This window comes from Zonotrichia albicollis, chromosome 14 (assembly GCF_047830755.1).
Source record: "Zonotrichia albicollis isolate bZonAlb1 chromosome 14, bZonAlb1.hap1, whole genome shotgun sequence".
NCBI lineage: Eukaryota > Metazoa > Chordata > Aves > Passeriformes > Passerellidae > Zonotrichia > Zonotrichia albicollis.
In genome coordinates this window covers 18,690,686-18,710,139 of record NC_133832.1, presented here as the reverse complement: position 1 = coordinate 18,710,139, position 19,454 = coordinate 18,690,686, and the positions used below count along the sequence as shown (strand labels likewise).

Here is a 19,454-nt window from a genome sequence, read left to right as displayed (position 1 = left end):
CGGAAATAATTTGGGAGTAAACTGACAAATTCTGCCTGGTTTGATTCCCTTTGTTTTCCTGCCCATGAATCATTCAGGGACTGAGTGAATATTCTCAGAACCCACCTGGCTTTCTCTCAGACAGGCAGGATTCTCTTTCTGCCTCCTGCTCGGGTGCCTGGGTGAGATTTTGATGAAAAAGTGGAAACTCTTGGCTCTCCTCCCTCTCCCCTTCAGCTGAGCTTGCAAAGGGGATTCTCTGGGGCTGCCACTGATTTTGAGTTGCTTATCAAGAGCCTGGTCTAATCTAATCTAAAAGCTCTCCAGTGACAGGGAGTTTATATCACTGCTGTCTGGGAAGAACTGATGCTCAAAATCCATATTTGGTTGTTTTATTTACATCTGCCTGGCAGCTCGCTGAAGGAAATGTGTTTGGATGTAATTTTTCAGCCATTTTCAGATCCAAAATGAGACCTTAGACAAAGGAAAATGCAGTTTTTGGGGTGATGAACACATGAGGAAATGAGCTTTTTTTACTTGTTCCTATTCCTAGCATTAAATACCAGATAGAAAATGAAGCAGGTTCCAATCAAAGACTGATCTGAGGTGAAACCCAGTGTGAGACCCCTTCCATCACTCAAAATATTCAGAATAAATCAAGCTTGTCCATGGCCATGGGGTAGGAATATCTGTATGACTTTCAGCTTGAGTAAAAGATGACTTTTAAATCAATCTGAGTTTTCCATTTCTGTCTCCCATGTGTTTTTCAGATGCTGTGGTTGTGGCTGGATTGAAGGGTTGGGTTTTTTCCCTTTCTGTAATAATCCATGCTCTCTGGTCAATGAGATTAAGCAAATTGACACTAAATAAAAACTAATTAAAAAACGTGATTATCAATTGTTTATCCTCAGGGACTAGATTATAAAAAAAGTGGAAATAAATGGTGTCAAGATGCAGTCTGAAAAATAATAATAATAATAATAATAATAATAATAATAATAATAATTTTTGTAGGTTTTGGCTGCCAGTAGCCAGCCACCAGCTGAGTCAAGATGCAGCCTCACCTCCTGCCCATTGCCTTTGAGCAGCAGCTATGGATTAAGTCTGACAGAGTGAAAATAAATGGGCGAGTGCAGCTGAAGCCAAGCATTTATCAATCCTGGTTTGTAGTCTTTGCAAGGCAAGCCTGATACAATTTAATAAGATAACAAAAAGCTTAACGGTGTCTCCAGGATGTCAAAATATGGATTTATGCCCTGTATCCAGGCTGCTGCTCTTAACCTGATGAATTTTAAGCTGTTTCAGGTTTTGGGTTTAGCATCCGTAAGTCAGTAGGTGCAATAGGAATTATTTTGGGGTACTAAAGTGAATATCTGTGCATGCATATGGCAGGGGTATTTCAGGGATCATAAAATGGGGGAAAGAACCAGAGAAAGCTTTGGGATAACCGGTCTGATCCTTCATTGTGGGTCATGCTGTGCTTTACATTCTCCAAAGTCTTTGTTTCAAGCAGTTTAGGAATTAAACCTGTGAGTGTAGGAAGAGAGAGACCCACAATAACCTGAAAGAATATTTCTTTATCTTCTTTTGTTGCCCTTTTGGAACTGGAGATGTTATCCTGGCCCCTCTTTTCTCTGTTCTTCATTACATTTAAAATGAGCCATCAGGATGCCATCATGAGCAGTTATTATTTCTATCCCTAATTTAATTTTTATTTTTATCCCTAATTTTTCACTGGTTACCAAAGCTTTGATTCCAGTGGCATTCCACTGTGTGGGTTTGGTGACTTTTTGTTCAAGATCCCCGAGAATTTTCACAGCACAGAACATGTGGGGCTGTCTGCCTGCAGCATTTCTCTCCAATGAGAGAAAATTAAACAAATGCAGGTGGGTTTTGTGCCTGTGTGTAATAAATACTATCAAGATATCAATCATTGGCTAAGGTAACCTTTTGGACTGCACAGAAGGAATCCCTGTAGCCTCTCAATGACTATTTATCATTCTTTTCCAGAGTGATTTTGATCCAAATCGATTCTTTTCCTCTGCTGCTCTATTTTTATGCCCTAGTCCATCTTTAATATACACCATGGCACTGTCTGTTCCTGAGTGTTTGATGAATGTACTCCAGCCACCACTGTTTCTTCATGGCAGCTCTCCATTGATTCTCATCATATCAGCTTTCAGCACGGGCACCATTTGTTAGGATTCCTCTGTTGTTGGTTGGTGCACAAACACTTCAGTCCTCTCCCAGCAGTTCTTTTTGGGATTCTCTGTGGTTTCTTTGATCCATCCCATCTGCCCTGCTCAGGGGGGACGTGCCCCAGTTACTGCAGCTCTTCAGAGAGGTGGGGCAGGAGTGGCCCCTCAGCTCTGCCGGGCCGGCCCTTGATCTGAGCACAGGGAGCAGGAAATATTCCCGAGCCCAATTTCCAGAGCAGGAGGGGATGGTTAGCACAGACAAACCAGTCAGTTCTCTTTGTCAGAGAGGAAAGGGATGGTTCTGCCTTGATCTGTTTCAGAGATGATCAAAAACCAGATTAAAGGGCCTGAGATCTCTGTTCAGCCATGCTGCATCTGTGTGCTGGATAACAATGCTGCCAGGCCTCCTCCTGCCCTCTCCTGCCTCCTCCTCCTCCTCCACCCAAACCTGCTCCTTCCTTTCCTTGGGATCTCCCCCACATCCACAGGCTGCCATCACCCCATGCCTAAAAGCTGATGGAATTTATCTGGGAACAAGTGGGTTTAGGCTGGGGGTTGAATAAAATAGGTGTGACGCTGTTCACTGGGGTTCTTGGATGAGGGAAGAGGTGGGGATCTGACTCCATGTTTCAGAATTCTTGATTTATTATTTTATGATATATATTACATTAAACTATACTAAAAGAATAGAAGAAAAGGTTTAATCAGAAGGCTGGCTAAGAATGGAATAGAAAGGAATGATAAAGCTTCTGTCTTGGACAGAGTTTGAGCCAGCTGACTGTGATTGGGAATTAATTAGAAAACAGACTAACATGTGCCAATCACAGATGCACCTGTTGCATTCCACAGCAGCAGATAATCAACGTTTACATTTTGTTCTTGAAGCCTCTCAGCTTCTCAGGAGGAAAAATCCTAAAAAAAAAGATTTGTCTGTGGCAAATAGGTGCAGAATTTCCATCACATGCCAGGGTTTCTTCCTTAGGCTGGGGTTAAATGGAATAGGTGCAGAATTTCCATCATGTGCCAGGGCTGCTTTCCTGCTCCACATCCACTCCCAGGGAGGGAAGGAGCCCAAGGAATTCTCAGGGCAGCAAAACCTGCTGCAATTCTGCAGTAAACAGCTGCATCTTGCAGCAGAGAGTATTTTCCTGTTTGGAGAGCATCTGGAAAATACCTTGGAAGCTGCATTAGAAGGAATAACCTTTAGTGGGGTAATCCAAGCAGCCATAACTTTAAATTGTTTAAGAACTGAGCAGCTGGAACATGCAGGAACTGCACTTTCCATTCAGCTCCTCTGATCTTTGATTGACTTACAGCCTGCTAGCCCCTGATTAAAATTGTTAGAGTATGATTTTCCAGTGCTGTTTTGTATAATAAATCATCGGTTATAAACCAGCCATTGTGATGAGTGCTCCTCTGGAGTTTGATGTATGAGGCACCAGACTGTATTCCTCAAATCTATTTTAATCCACTGAAATGAAAATTTTACTGTTGTTAAACGCAATTTTTACTGACTTACAGAAATATTACTAATTATTGAGGAGTTAGGTCAAGTCTTTCCACTTTAGTAAAAGTGCCAATAGATCTTAGTGATGTGAGAGCTGATAATCATCTTTTCTTTATTATATTTAGGCAGATTCTAGATGCGTTTATCATTTCATCAAAACATCTGTTTTTGAAAACAAGAAAAGGAATGTAATATATAAATTCAGTTGCATTGTAATGAGAAAAAATAATTAAAACCAATGAGATCTACATGTTTTGCATAAGTTCAGCACTCTTTCTGTTTACATACATTATTCAGTGGGTTAAAAAAGCTTTTCTCTCCAAAGCAGGGGCTGATCTTGTTCTCACTCTCAGTGAAGAAATGTCTCTGAAAGAAGCCTGTAAGAGTTGTAAGGAGAGCAAAGCTGACCAAAGGTTGAGGACAACAAGTGGTGAAAAATGGCATTTCTGCAGAAGAAAAGAGAAACTTGGGCAAACCAAGATGCTGGACCTGCTCAAGACAGGTTGGTACTGAATAACAAGCATAAATTGCATTAATTAGGTTTTTTCCCCTTTTTTCTGAATGTAGCTCTTTATGGATGGTATCCTTAGAAGGAAGCAAACAAAAATATGTTCTATCAACAGGATTTTCTTTCCTCTTATCAAGCTTATTAAAGGAGCCAAATCCTTCCAATTCAGACTGACCTTTATGTACTTCATTTTAGTTTAAAACAGCCCTGACTCTGATTCACTGGGATTGTGGGCTAAACATTAAGGTGAGCATGGAGAGAGCCCAATTTTAAAGAATACCGAGCTAACTACGTCCAGTTTTGTCTCAAATCATTGCTTTAAACCCACATTTCTCAATTGTATGCAGTGCCTTCTATCCCGCCTGAAATTCCTTTTTCTTTCTGCACAAGAGCAGAAAAGGCAAAGCGGCTGAGGTGCTGAGGTCACCCGATCCCCTGATGGAAAATGGATGTGGTCGGAGTTGCAGAAATGTGACAAAAGCTTTTGGCAGGGAGCAGGCAGGCCCGGGGGACAGACACGGGACACGTGAGCGCTTGTAGGAGATGCAGGGACCTCGTCCTCCGGTCACCTGCAGGGAATGGAGCTGGCACCGAGCGCTCAGGGCACAGCCCGGGCACTGCAGGAAGCTCAGAGAGCCAAAAAGAGCTGGGAGGAGGAGAGGGCTGGATGGAGGGTGGTGAAATGCCAGTCCAGGGCTGGGGTTCTGTCCGGTTTTCGGCTGTTTGGATGGCCTGGAAAGGCCCGGGGTGGCCTTGGAGCAGCCCGCGTTTCAAAGGAACAGAAGAGGCTTCAGTTCTTTTCTCGATCTCGGTGTTTATTAATTGTTTATCTAAAAGATTTTCTCTCGGCCCGACAGAGCTCTGCTCAGCAGCCAGCCATGAGCACACTCCCCTCCCTCCGGGCGGTCACCTATCTTTATACCCATAGTTACGTGTACAATATTTATCATTTTTCCCCAATACCTTTCACCCTTATTGCCCGGTGCACTTTTAGTAATGACCAATCTCAAAGTGCCACCATCACCACAGAAGATGGAGGAGAAGAAGAAGAAGAAGAAGGACAGGACACGCCCCAATTCCTCCATCTTACTTCTCTAAACCCCCCTGTACAGAAATCCTAAACCCTGTGTTTCACCCTCTAATTAACCAATCCCTTCACCATTCACCCCGGTGAAACCCTCCTGTCCTCATACAGGTGTCGTCTCCTGTGTAGGATCAAAGTCCAGCCACCAGACACTTCTGGAACATTCCAGGACTCCCGAGCCCCCCAAGGGTGGTCTCGGTGGCACCTCAGTCCTGAGGTGCTGAGATCCCACAGGGTTCCGTCCAGAGAGGGAGGGAATGCAGAGCCGTGAGGAACTCCCAGAAATTCACAGCAATGCAGCAGGGGAATGAGGAACTGGAATGGATGAGGAACTGGGATGAGGAACTGGAAGGAGGAATTGGAATGGGGAATTAATTGGAATGAGGAATTGGAAGGAGGAATTGGGATGAGGAATTGGGATGAGGAACTGGAATAAGGAATTGGGATGCGGAATTAATTGGGATGAGGAATTGGAATAAGGAATTGGAAGGAGGAATTGGGATGGGGAATTAATTAGAATGAGGAATTGGAAGGAGGGATTGGGATGAGGAGTTATTTGGAATAAGCAATTGGAATGAGGAATTAGGATGAGGAACTTGGATTAAGAATTGGGATGAGGAATTAATTGCGATGAGGAATTGGAATGAGGAATTGGGATGAATGAAGAATTGGGATGAGGAGTTGGAATAGGGAATGAGGAATTGGAATGAGGAACTGGAATGAATGAAGAATTGGGAGGAGGAGTTGGAATAGGGAATTGGAAGGATGAATTGGAATGAGGAATTAATTGGAATGAGGAATTAATTGGAATGAGGAACTGGAATGAGGACTTGGAGCTGCAGAGGATGGAGCAAGGAGCAGGAGCCAAGGCTGAGCTTTGTGAGGGATCGGATGTGCCATGGGATAATTACCTGAGCAGCTCTCAGGTGAGCACAAAGCTCTGTTCTGCTGCTTGGGAAGTCAGATAATTTAAAGGACCTGTGAGAAAAGCCCTGGTAACAAGAGGCTGGCACTTGGAGTTTTTTTGTTGTTTGAACAATATTAAGGCTGAGCCAGCACCTCATCATTTCCCCGAGCACTGGCCTATTGTAAGTCACAGATTACAGCTCAGAGAAGAAAAGAAGTACAAATAGTAGGATTTATAGAAAGCAAATAGTCATTTTGTCTATTAAGGGAGAGTCAAACTCAGTGCAAGGGAAGGGTGAAATCAATATGCTGTAACTCATAAATGTAAAGGCACTATAGAAGAAATATGAGATGATTTGAAGGTGAACTCACTACAATGATCACTTTATTTTTAACACAGTAAGTAGTCTAGTGGTTTCAGCAGCAAAGATGAGAAGTTTATAAAATGTAATAAAACTCTCAGAAGTCAGAGCTTTTTCTTGAGTTACATCACAATGTTTTTTGGAAAGAAACACTGTCAGCTGTGCATCAGATCCTTCACTGCCCTGAATTTCTCTTTCTGTGTTTCTTTCAGGGAGAACCAGAATATTAATAGAGCCTTCTTCATGTGATTAACCATTAAAAGAATGGCTGTGATTTCTTTTGTTCCCTTCACAGGAATCCATGTAAATGCAGGTTTGCACCTTCCTTCTCATGATTCACAATTTCAGAGGCATGGTCTGTCTGATTATTTAATTTTTTACCCTGAAATGCAAACTCAATAACAACACCATGCACATTGAGGAAGTTTTGCTTCAGATTCATTTCAGTCTGGTCCCTGGCACTAAATTCCCATTTACAGCTGGTGGTCCATCATGTGAAGTAAAGCAGAATAAATGGGAAAATAAGTTCCTATATGTAGATTTCTTAAGATCGAAGTACTTAAAATAATAAAGATCTTGAGACAAGGTAATCCAAGTATTGAAACAAAGATCTTGAGATTTTAAGCTACTGAGATTCATTGAATTTCATGCTTATTCTTTATTTCAGTTCATCTGCTGTTTATTCCTTTGTGAAGCTGACAGGTCTGGATAATCTGCTTTTAACGGTAACATTCTAAATTACAATATATTTATATTTATTTTAAACTATTACAAAGCATACTTACAAAACTGTAGCTTCTCAGTTTTGCCTTTGAATGCCTTTCTTTTCTTTGCCACCAAGAGGGAGTGAGAAGCAGGTAAGAAAAATGTGATTATTTTTCCCTGAAGAAGACTGCGGGGAAAACCCTGCAATGGCCTTGTGTGCAGAAAGGACCTTTAGACTGTGAAGAGCAGCACAGGACAAGGAATGGATCTGTTTGTCCCCAAGTGCAGGGAAAAGCTGAGATCAGAAGCCAATCCATGGTGGCACTTGGTGTATCAGCAGCTCATGGGAAACGAGGAGTTGGAGGAGAGGCCACCAAGGTACGTGAGAGGTCACCTGGGAGGTGACAGAAATGGGGAAAAAAAAATAAGGAGAAAAAAAAAAAGGAAAAGTACAACGAGAGGAATAGAGAAATGTTCATTGCAGGAATGTTTCAGGTGGATGTCACTGAACCAGGCCTGGAGTTGTGGAATCTGCAGAAAGGTGTTGCAGATGTGAGATGAAGGGCAAAGCTGGTGGGTGAACACAGGGCTGGCAGTGCCAGGCTCTGATTTCCTCAGCAAGGACGATCCTCCTGGGCCTCCCAACTCATGGTCCTGTTTTGGGAATAGCAAGCTGCGGATTCCTCTGGGAGAGGAGCAGAATCCCAGAGACAGAATATTCTCATTATGAAGGGACCTGCAAACACCCAGCTCCTCCGTGACCATACAGGGGTGGCAAAAGTGACCACAGAAATGTCCTGGGGACATGCTGGGACACCTGGGGACAGCAGGGCTGGCTGAGAGCTCCCAGCTAGGCCAGGCTGCTGGTGGATAGCTTTTGTCACCCTCAGTTTCTCACAAATCTGCAGCTCGAATGGAAAGTCAATAGCTCTTTGTCCCTTATCCCTTTACCAGGCCATCTCAGAGCAAAGTGCTCTGTAATTCCATGAAGAGTTGCCCAGGAAAATCAAGGAATGCTAAACTTAGCAAAGATATTGTTTGTGAAAGCTAATGGAGGGAGGAAAAAAACCAATCCCCAGGGCAAGGCAGAGCTTTTCACACGCACTGCACAGCAAAGGGACAGAGATGCACATTTCATTTCCCATCCCTGCAGTCACTCCCCAGTGCCCCATCCTGATGTGAGGAGATCCCTCGAGAGTTAACTCAGCCAAGGGAGCCTTCAGATCAATCCTCCTCTCTCCAGCCATGCCTCCCTCCCGATCAATAATGGCTGATGAATCCTCTGTCAGGCCCACAGCACGGCCACAATGGGAATCCTGCTCCTTCCCAAAGTGCCTTTGCCAGCCCCTGGGACGGGGGTGCACGGAGCTGAATTCCTGCTGATGCTGCACTGCCCTGCTCACCCACACCTTCCTGCCCAGGGAGGGGTTAGCGAGGGCCTTGATAGTTTATTCAGAGCTAATTCAAACACAGTATCTGTGTAGCTCTCATCTTTAATAAAATCTAGAGTTTTTATTTAGATTCTCTTGTCACAACAGACAAGAGAATCTAAATAAAAACCCTAGATAAAAACAATTGCAAAATTGTTTTTTCAAAATAAAGCTCTGATAATTGGATATTTTCTCAAAGTGTAAAGTTCTGTAAGCAGTGCAAGCTATCTGGATTAAAACTGAGTTTTTCTGCAAAAACTAGGAAAAATTTAAAAGTTGGAAAGATCAGATGGTTCACATTCATAAATCAAATCCCTTAATTGCACTGAAGTACTAAAAGAAGAAACACTTTTGTTAACTTGAAAGTTAGGATGCATTTTTTTGGGAATTCAACCCTTTTTGATGTGCATATTCCCAGTAAATCTACTCCTGATTCTAATCTACAGTAGCATTGTCCATCATTAAAAATATTTTACAAGACGCTCTTTCAAAAACCCCCAGTAATTAATAATAAATATCTCTTTTCAACTGCACATGAATCCACAATAATGAAATAAAACTGAAGTTACAAGCAGAGCACTCCAGCCTGTGCAAACAGACTTGGCAGTTCTGAGTACAGATTCGTGTCTGGAAGGATGCATTCTCCTTGAAGATGTTTGTGCAACCTACTTATCAGAAAAAAGAGATTTCCTGGAGATTTCCTTTAATTAGCTGGAACAAGTCATTAGTAAAGCAAGCAACTAAAACCATAAGCATATAAGCTATCATGGTTTATTAAAAAGCAATAATTAAAAATATATCCTAAAATTCAAGAGAGGTGTGAGCAGGTTCAGTAACAGCTCTTTCTGTGGACAACAATGAGAGGGTGGGAAGAGAAAATTCAGCATTCTGCCTGGAAAGATAATGAGAGCAGAGGAAATACATGATCCATGCTAATGTGCTTTATGTTCCTCCCCTTCCCAGTTTCTGAAAGCCTCTATTTATTCCTCTGGCAATTAGGACTCATCATCACTGTCAATTATATTTTTGTACTGAGTGAATGCAAGGTCATTTCCAAAAAGTTCTGAACCAGATAAACCCAAAGTCTGGAATGCAGTGATTTTGCTGTGAGTGTTCTCTGGAGCAGCCACAGCCTGGTGTGGGTTTGGGGAACACGAGGGGATTACAGAAGGTGGGGCTGTGTCTCTTCTCCTGCCCAAATTGAGAATTGTGTGTCCCTTACCCAAAATGAGAATGGGGTGTTGCTTCCTTATGTGTGTCCCTTACCCAAAATGAGAATTTGGTATCCTTTTCCTTACCCAAAATGAGAATTGGGTGTCTCTTCCTTACCCAAAATGAGAATTGAGTGTCCTTTCCTTACCTACAATGAAAATAGTCTGTCCCTTCGTTTACCCATAATGAGAATTGGGTGACCCTTCTCTTACTTACAATGAGGATTGGGTGTCTCTTTTTTTATCCATAATGAGAATTTTGTGTCCATCCCTTCCCCACAGTGAGAATCGTGTGTCCCTCCCTTACCCAAAATGAGAATTGGGTGTCCCTTCCTTTATCCATAATGAGAATTTTGTATCCCTTCCCCACAATTAAAATTGGGTGTCCCCTCTCTTTCCCACAATGAGGATTGGGTGTCCCTTACCCATAATGAGAATTGCGGTGTCCCTTCCTTTACCCATAATGAGAATTTTGTATCCCACAATAAGAATTGGGTGTCTCCTCCCTTACTCAAAATGAGAATTGGGTGTTGCTTCCTTACCCACAATGAAAATAGGGTTTCTCTTCCTTTACCCAAAATGAGAATTTTGTGTCCCTTCTCTTACTTACAATGAAAATTGCACTTCCCTTCCTTTACCTATAATAAGAATTTTGTGTCCCTTCCCCACAATGAAAATTAGGTGTCCCCTCCCTTACCTATAATGAGAATTGGGTGTCCCCTCCCTTCCCCACAATGAGGATTGGGTGTCCTTTACCCATAATGAGAATTTTGTGTCCCTTCCTTTACCCATAATGAGAATTTTGTGTCCCTTCCCTTGCCCATAATGGGATTTTGTGCCTCATTCCTCTCTCCCCAGGCTGAAAGGCACCCCTGCAGTTCTGCACTGTGCATATTGACTCAAATGAAGCTTTGTGTAATAAGATTTAAATTGTAATGACTCATTATGTCAGCCCTTTTTTCTGCTGTTATTTTACACAGTAAGTGTGCATGGAGAACTACTACTACTGCAGAAAATCCCAGCAAGCTGGCAGTGGGTAAGTATTAAAAAAAACTACTGTGGAAACTTCTCCCAAAACCTTAGCATGACCAAAATGATGATTTATGTGGGTGAGTGGCCTTTTTACATCCATTTTCATCAGTTCCAGATTTTCTCCTGAATCCATCACATTTAGATCCAGATCCCCACTGGCTTTTAGTGGGACCAGACTGTCTCTATATGAGCCTGAGGTGAGTGGCTTCAAAGTATTATTTTTCCAGATTGTTTAAACATTCAGCCATGCACACTCACACAGAGAGCTGTTTTCTAATAATCCTTTTATCAGCCTGAAGCTGAAACAACTTTCTTTCTTGCAAGGATCTGTTATTGAGAGTTTCTTATTAGTAACTAGATGCTGACATTGATTTCATTAAAAAATAAGCACAGTCCCCAAGAGCTTTTGATTTATTTTTTTTAATTGCATAACATGTAGAGTATAAACACAAACTGCTTTGCTCAGAACTGCACCTCTTTAATTGCCTGAATTAAAAGGATTTCTGGATCAGCAGTTTCTCTCATTTTTGGTACATATTGGTGGCACGTTCCTCTGAAACTGCTAAATCTGGCTGGGGCTGAAAGTGATGTGGAAAAATTATTTTTGAGTGCTCTGTGAAGATTGTTCAGAACCACTGCTCTACAGCACCACAGTAATGGCTGTTCTGTGCAAGATCGGCTCTAGATAAATATCTTTTCTTCTTATCTGTCTTGAGATACCAGTTTAAGTCCAGTGACTCTAACAGACAAATTTTGTTGATTTGCACCAAAAGGTGAACTGATCCTAAGCCCAGAATTTTGTGTCAGCTTTATAAAGACAGAGGTTAACAAAACTCTCCAAAGACACCCAACACTCTTCTCTACGTGATTCCACACCAGTCTCCAGAGGACAATTCTCTGGTTTCTAAATTCTGGTGCTCCCTATTTAAATATCCATAGGAAGTATGAGCAGGCTTCTCTCCTACCCATTCAAGAATTCAATAGCTGCAGTTCAATACTATAAGAAAATAGGTTGGAGAAGTGGGAGGAGGATGAAAAATTGACAAAGGATTGGGAAAGAGAGCTGAAGCTTAAAGCTTCTTGTAGGACATCACTGGAGCTCTTCTGACCCTTTATTTGCACTCTTGCTTCTCTTAAGAATCCAAATATTTACAAGGCTGTAATTGAAAGGGGTAAATATCAATATCTAATAGCTGCTGTCCTTCTCCCTGTTCTCCCCTGATTTCCTAGGAAATGCTGCCAATGAACAAACCCACACCAGTGGCTTCTTATTTCCCCAGCTCCTCCTTGGATGTGCCTTTCTCATCTCACAGAAAACTCTTTTGTATTTTGTATTTCAGCATTGATTGGCTTATCTTTTTTTTTTTTTTTTTTGGCTGGCAGCTCTTCCTGCTTTCGTTAGTACATGAAAGTCTAATTGTGCTGGGCAGCTCTGTCCTGGCAAGCAACTTTGAAATTATGTGTGAGATGGAAGCAGGCATCATTAATTCTACTTTTTAGGTAAGTTTTTTTCTCATGTGAGTGATGTGTTTTGCTCCTTACCTAAAAACACTCAGTATTTTTTTAATATAGTGATATCAATTCAGGTATATAAAATATATTCTTACAACTAATTAGAAATCAGTGAGAAAATCCATGTGAAATTTATGGCCATTAATACAGAAGAACCAAACAATTAATTTATGTTCCATCCAATGAGCCAGTATCCAACTTTTTTCCTCTATTTATTTTTATCTCAGTGTCTTAATTCAGGAGCAGGCAGGGAATATATCCATATGTTTTATTTCTTTTGTAAAATTAGCTTAAAGAAAAAGAAGAAAACCACCAAAACATAGGATTGCAGACTTGCCATTTTTTTTCCCCGAGAGAATCATAAATTATTTAAAGTTTCTTCACCTTCAAAATGCCCAGATGAATGCTCTTAGATATTCAAAGGCAAGAAGCTGAAAGATTATACAGGTGATTCAATAATTCTTGGCAACAACTAAAATAAAAATTGTGCTTTATTTTTATATTTTAAGTATGAGAGTTTCATTTTTTTCTCCTAATTTTTCTCTGTGTCAACAAATAATTTAAGACATATCAGTATTGAATATACCATAGCTGAAATGAAAATGTATGGGATCATTCCATTTTTAGTTTCCTTGAAAATACTTTTTATTTTCTTTTTCCACTTGGTTCTTTATACTTGAAAAAGCAATATTCCTCATGTGAACACTGCTAATTAAGTCAGGCATTCATATTTTTTTCTATTACCACTTTTCTTGGTGCTTATTTAAAAACTTTGTTTGCAAAGTTGAATACTCAAGGTTCCTTTTCAACACTTGTATTGATTTTCTTTTGTCTTTCAACAAACAGGCAGCAATCTGTACTTAACATGGAAAAAATAACAAGCAGGCAGAGCTCAAATAGCAAAATCAACATTTTTATTCATCTTGTAATGAATAGTGTGAGCAAGCCAAGATCTGGCTGTACCCCAGTAGAAAAGCAGAGGCCTTTATTTCTCAAGTACCAATGATATCATCAATAGGTGGGGAGAAAGGGTTGATAAAAATGAGAAATAAATTCAAATGGAAGCTCTTTAGGATTTTCAGCATGCATTAACTACTTCAGTTCAGGTGCCTGTCCCAAAATTGGCTGTGGATGTGTTAATCCAGCAGGGAGTGGGAAATTCATTTTGATTTTAAATGACAATTGTCCTTTTAGTGCAGAGTGTGGAGCTGGGAATGTCACACAGGGCACCCTACCAGGGGCACAGGTGGCATTTCCCCATCACAGAGAATTCTGTGTGTCCTCCAGGGGTAAAGATGGCATTTTTGCCATCACAAGAGTTTTGTGTGTGCCCCTAAGGGGTAAAAATGGCATTTTTGCCATCACAAGAGTTTTGTGTGTGCCCCTAAGGGGTACAGGTGGCATTTCCCCCATCACATCCCCCTGTGTGTGCCCCTGAGGGGTAAAAATGGCATTTTTGGCATCACACAGAGTTGTGTGTGAGCCCCCAAGGGTACAGGTGACATTTTAGCATCACAAGAGTTGTGTGTGTGACCCCCAGGGCTACAAATGGCATTTCCCCATCACACAGAATTCTGTGTGTGCCCCTCAGGGACACAGGTGGCATTTTAACCATTACAAAGAATTTTGTGTGTGCCCCCAGGGGTACAGGTGACATTTTACCATCACACAGAGTTGTGTGTGAGCCCTCAGGGAGTTCAGGGGGTCTCAGACCCTCTGTGCAAAGTCCTGTGAGCTGAGCCCAGAGCTGCTGATGTGTGGGGATGGACAGGAAGGTGCCCGAAGAGAGGATGAGGAGATGTGGAGGGAATATTTAGACTGGAGAGAAGGGTCAAGCTCTGATTGCAGGCAACAAAAGTGACAGGAGGAGAGGCCATGGCCTCAGTGTGAGCCAGGGGAGGTTCAGGGTGGACATTTGGGGAATTTCCTCGCAGAAAGGGCTGTCAAACCCTGGCAGAGGCTGCCTGGGCAGGTGGAGAAGCCACCACCCCTGGAAATGTTTGGGCAAAGCCTGGACGTGGCATTTAGGGCCAAGGTCTGGGTGACACCGTGGGGCTGGGTCAGAGGCTGGGCCTGGTGACCTCAGAGGCCTTTTCCGACCTAATTGGTTCTGTCAAAGCTGTCCGGTTTTCGGCTGTTTGGAGGGCCTGGAAGGGCCCGGGGTGGCCTTGGGGCAGCCCGCGTTTCAAAGGACGAGAAGAGGCTTCAGTTCTTCTTTTGGTCTTTATGTTTATTAATTGTTTATCTAAAAGATTTTCTCTCGGCCCGACAGAGCTCTGCTCAGCAGCCAGCCATGAGCACACTCTCCTGCCCTCCGGACAGTCACCTATCTTTATACCCATAGTTACGTGTACAATATTTATCATTTTTCCCCAATCCTTTTTATTCTTATTGTCCGGTGCACTTTCAGTAATGACCAATCCCAAAGTGCCACCATCACCACAGAAGATGGAGGAGAAGAAGAAGAAGAAGGAGGACAGGACACGCCCCAATTCCTCCATCTTACTTCTCTAAACCCCCCTGTACAGAAATCCTAAACCCTGTGTTTCACTCTCTAATTAACCAATCCCTTCACCATTCACCCCGGTGAAACCCTCCTGTCCTCATACAGGTGTCGTCTCCTGTGTAGGATCAAAGTCCAGCCACCAGACACTTCTGGAACATTCCAGGACTCCCGAGCCCCCCAAGGGTGCTCTCGGTGACTCGGCACCTCAGGACTGAGGTGCTGAGATCCCACAAAAGCCTTCCAAGGTCTGCTGAGCTCTGGGGACTGCCTGGCTCAACCTGCAAAAATGGGGAAAGCACCAAACTGCTGAAATTGTCCAAAGGCAGCTGAGCTCAGCAGCATTAAACACAGAACTCAGCCAGGGAGGGACAGGCTGCTTTACCCAACACCCCTGAGCCTCTGCCACACTGCTGGTGTCCCTGGGGCTCCCCGTGAGGCTGCAATGAGCTCTCTGGGGAGTGCATGGATGTGTAGTTATCTGTAATTAATAAGAAATACTGTATTCTATTAGCAATAGCACTTATTAGAAAGACTGTATTCTATTAACATACCATTTATTAGAGACTGTATTCTATTAGCAATATTATTTATTAGCAATAAATAGTAATATCACATAAATATGAGTTGTGATCTGTGTTTCTCCCATTTTCATTTTCCACCAGGGAAAAGGGTATTTACAGTCCTTCAGCAGGTTTTTCTACCTCTTAAAGGGGAAGGATGGAGCCCTCAATGGGTTCTGCTCTCGTGGCTGCAGAAAATCCCCCTTCATTTCCCACCCATGCCCATCCATTATCCCCTACCAGCAATAAACACCCAGGATTTGCTTTTAGTAAGAGCTTTATGAGCCTGCAGTTCATGTGAAGATTAAAAGGGTCATATTCTTTTGTGTTTATAGAGGGAAAAGGATTCTGATTTTGTTTTGGGTTTTTTTTTCCCCCTTTTAAATCTTAGCCTGAATCAGAAGGAAGGCTGGATCATCACTGGATGTAATGCATTACCATTAACTTCATGAAGCAATTTCTCTTGTACAATTTTGCTAGTCCAGGCATTCTGGCTTTTAGTTTAATTGAGTTTGTTGATAAATCTCTCATGACATGCTTTCTATATATGATCTTCCTATAAAAAAAATACTTCTATGGAATAAAATTCATTCCATGAACAGGATTAGAACAAGGCTTGTACATTGTTTAATCATGTGTTCAATTGGTTTCTAACAAGCAGTAGCAATGGCTTAGGCTGGCCCTCTGTTCATTTATAACTCTCGCATTAACATTTGCAAAACAGGCAATGAGAAAAAAAAAAACATGCTAAAATCTCACAGTTCAGTAAATGTTTTCATTAAATATTACTGACTTCATTCCCTGTTGAAATGGAATATTCTTATTCAATCAGTGAGTCCAGTAAATAAACACACAATTGCCTGAGGTCTCTTTTGCATCAGAATTTCAGTTCCCACCCTTGTCCCAAGACCAGGAAAGAGCAGGAATTTGTGTTGGGGACATGTTTAGTTGTACCAGGTCCTATATAAATAATATGTTATTCTTTTAATTAATTATAATATATAATATATAATATATAATATATAATATATAATATATAATATATTATATATTATATATTATATATTATATATTATATATTATATATTATATAATATATATTATATATTATATAATGTCTATTAATTTATATATTATATTATATTATATTGTATTATATTATATTATATTATATTATATTATATTATTGTATTATTCTTATTCTTATTATAATATCTTATAAGAATTATTATACAAGAAAAATAATTATTTGCCATTCTTTTTGTTTTGGCAGCAAGCAATTATCACCTTCTACAGGACTGAGGCGGGCAGATTCCAGCATACAGTGGAAAGGAAATAGTGACTACAAGTGTTAACTGCATTTAAAATGTTTTATTCCTACATACACTTTTATGGATTTCAGAAGTGGGATCAATTTTCCCTTCCTGAATTCTGATACCAATAATTTTCTTTATTTATTTCTTTTCAAATGAGAATGCTACTGGCTTCCTTTGGCATATTTCTTGCTAATATGACTGCTCTGGTTATTGCAGTGGTACCTTTCATGTCCCTGACCACAATACAAGATGTTTCATTTACTTAAAGCTTTCTTGATGTTATCGAACTGAGAGAATTTACTTCAGTAGCCCTAGAAGCAATTCCAGGAATAAGACTTGATCCTCCACTCAATTATCTGTCCACATCCCATCAAACATCTGCAGCCAGGCTAAACAAAATGTAAGGACAGCCAGGCCTCAGATCAGCCAGCAAACGTTATCTTGGAATTGACTTTTTTCCTCCTAATATAACAAGAATTAATGCCAGCAAGTCTCTGGCTGTATGGAAGCCAGGCTCACCTTCATGATTGCCAAGCTGTTTTACAAACTCAATTATCAGTCATTTTAATTTCACTATATTTCACCCAAAATGCAGAGGAGGACTCACATCTCAGCAGGGATGCAATCCCAGTGTGGTCATGCAGAACAGCTTTGTCCTTAAAAGTTATTAGAGCCAGTCAGTGGGAGAAGGGAAATCAAATTAGCTTGTCTTAATTCAAAGCTCTATTTTATTTTCATTGTCATTTGGCTTTTTGTAATCATCAGCCTTATCAAACCAGCACACTTGGATTATCTCTTTTTGCAAACATGGAAATTTACCTTTGGAAGTTTTTCACTAGTAAGCTCCTCAAATTTTATAAGTAGACTTTTCCACCTTCCTTTTGACATTGAATAATTTGGAAAAAGATATAGAAAGAGGGTTGGTTGTTTAGGGTGGTTTTTAGGTTATGGTGTACAGACATGAAGAAAATCCAGGCTGTCTGAGAGCTCTGCCTGTGGTTTGGTGCATGGTCAACCCCAACACCCCAATGACTCTTTGGGGGACATAATTAAAGGTGAGAGATCTAAAATAAAAGCCCACATTAAGCAAAAGGGTACACAAATTTGTTGGTTTAGTGAAGATATGGAGAGGGAGTGGGGGAAAGAAAAGCAGGCAGGATGATCTAAGCAATATGAACAAATCTAGTACAAGGGAAAAGAATGTGAGAGAGTTTAAAAGAGGAAAAAATTAAAAGAGGAAAAATTTAAAAGAGGAAAAAAATTTAAAAGAGGAAAAAAATTACTGAAATGAAATAACTCTTAATGTTGCTTCATCAATACAGAAATCTGTGTGTTTATTCAGAAATATTATTGAGGAAACACTGAACCTAATAATGCTATTTCTTCCTAGAAGAAGGAATTTGTGACATGTTTTGTCCCATCCTCCCCAAACATAAACCCCTTTCTGGATAAAAAGAGTAAAGCTTGTAACATTGCAACAACTCTGGGACTTTATTATTTTTCTTTTAGTATTTCTAAGCATAAGAGTCCATCCATGGCAGCTTCTTTTCCCTTTTTTCAGCAGCTTTACAATGGTTTGGTTTAGTGTCTGAAGAAGAAATTATCCAGGCCTGGAGACAAAGCTGTTCAAAGCCATGTTTTTGATCATTTAAACATCAATACCACTGGCTACACAGAAACTACTCCAAATCCTTTCACAGCCTTGGCAGGAAGCAAAGATAAATATTTTTCACAGCAGTGCTCTCCATTAAAAGTCTTGCCTCCCAAAGGCAAGCTCATGTTTTGGACTTGTCCTGTCCCAAAGAGATTTTGTCCCTGTCAGCCTCAAAGAGAAGCCAGGAACGTCTCCTGTGATCTCTGTGAGTGTAAATGGATTTTCTCAATGTAAAAATGTATTCTATTCAATGTAAAAATGGGGTGAATGAAGATTTATGGGGGGGAAATATCTCATTTTTTCTCCTTTCATGTAAGGTCCTGGTCTTGCTTGCTTGTTCCAGCCCTTTACTCATGGTAAATTATGGGTTAGTCCAGGACTAATTTATTAACTGACCCTATTTAGTGTCTGGGTGAGTAACAGACAACTCTGTGTAGGTGCAAGGCCAATTCCAATCAGAAATGTTCCAGGAATTTCTTCTTTTAGTGAAATATCTCTGCATTGAATGAACAAACCCAAGAATTTCAGTAAGTATGGTGGGTAATAGTCCTGTAAAAAGAGAATTTGCCTTCTTCCTTGATTTCACCTAGCAGAGACAGACAAACCAGAACAGGAACACTCCCTGCAGGGTTTGTTTCTCTCATGTAACTGGTTTAAATTCCTCCATTTCTAAAATCAGGAGAAAATGGAAAATCAGGAAGAAAATTGAGAAAACTCTGGGAATTTATTATCCAATGTTTCCTGCTTGTCCAGGGAATGTCGCTGTGCTCCCACCCTTGTTTCCTCCTTAATTTAATGACATCCATGGCACCTCCAGGGCACCAGGTAGCAGAGGCTTAATGAAAGTTCCTCTGAGCAATTTCACTCCCACATTGTCTCCTGACACATCCAAACAGCCTGAAAGCCCAACTGGAGCTCATCCTGGTCCTTCAAGTTAAAAAGCAAGTAGCCATTGGCATTTATAAATAAATAAATATTTATTTT

The 19,454-nt window shown here is 41.0% G+C and overlaps 1 long non-coding RNA gene across 1 annotated transcript; it reads left to right on the top strand.

The window, feature by feature from the left end:
- The first annotated feature begins 7,208 nt into the window (after positions 1 to 7,208).
- LOC113460208 (uncharacterized) lies at positions 7,209 to 18,601 on the top strand. The gene is made up of 5 exons (XR_012582712.1): positions 7,209 to 7,269; positions 10,871 to 10,926; positions 11,032 to 11,119; positions 12,306 to 12,422; positions 16,774 to 18,601. It is a non-coding gene; the product is annotated as an uncharacterized LOC113460208 (long non-coding RNA).
- Positions 18,602 to 19,454: the final 853 nt, after the last annotated feature.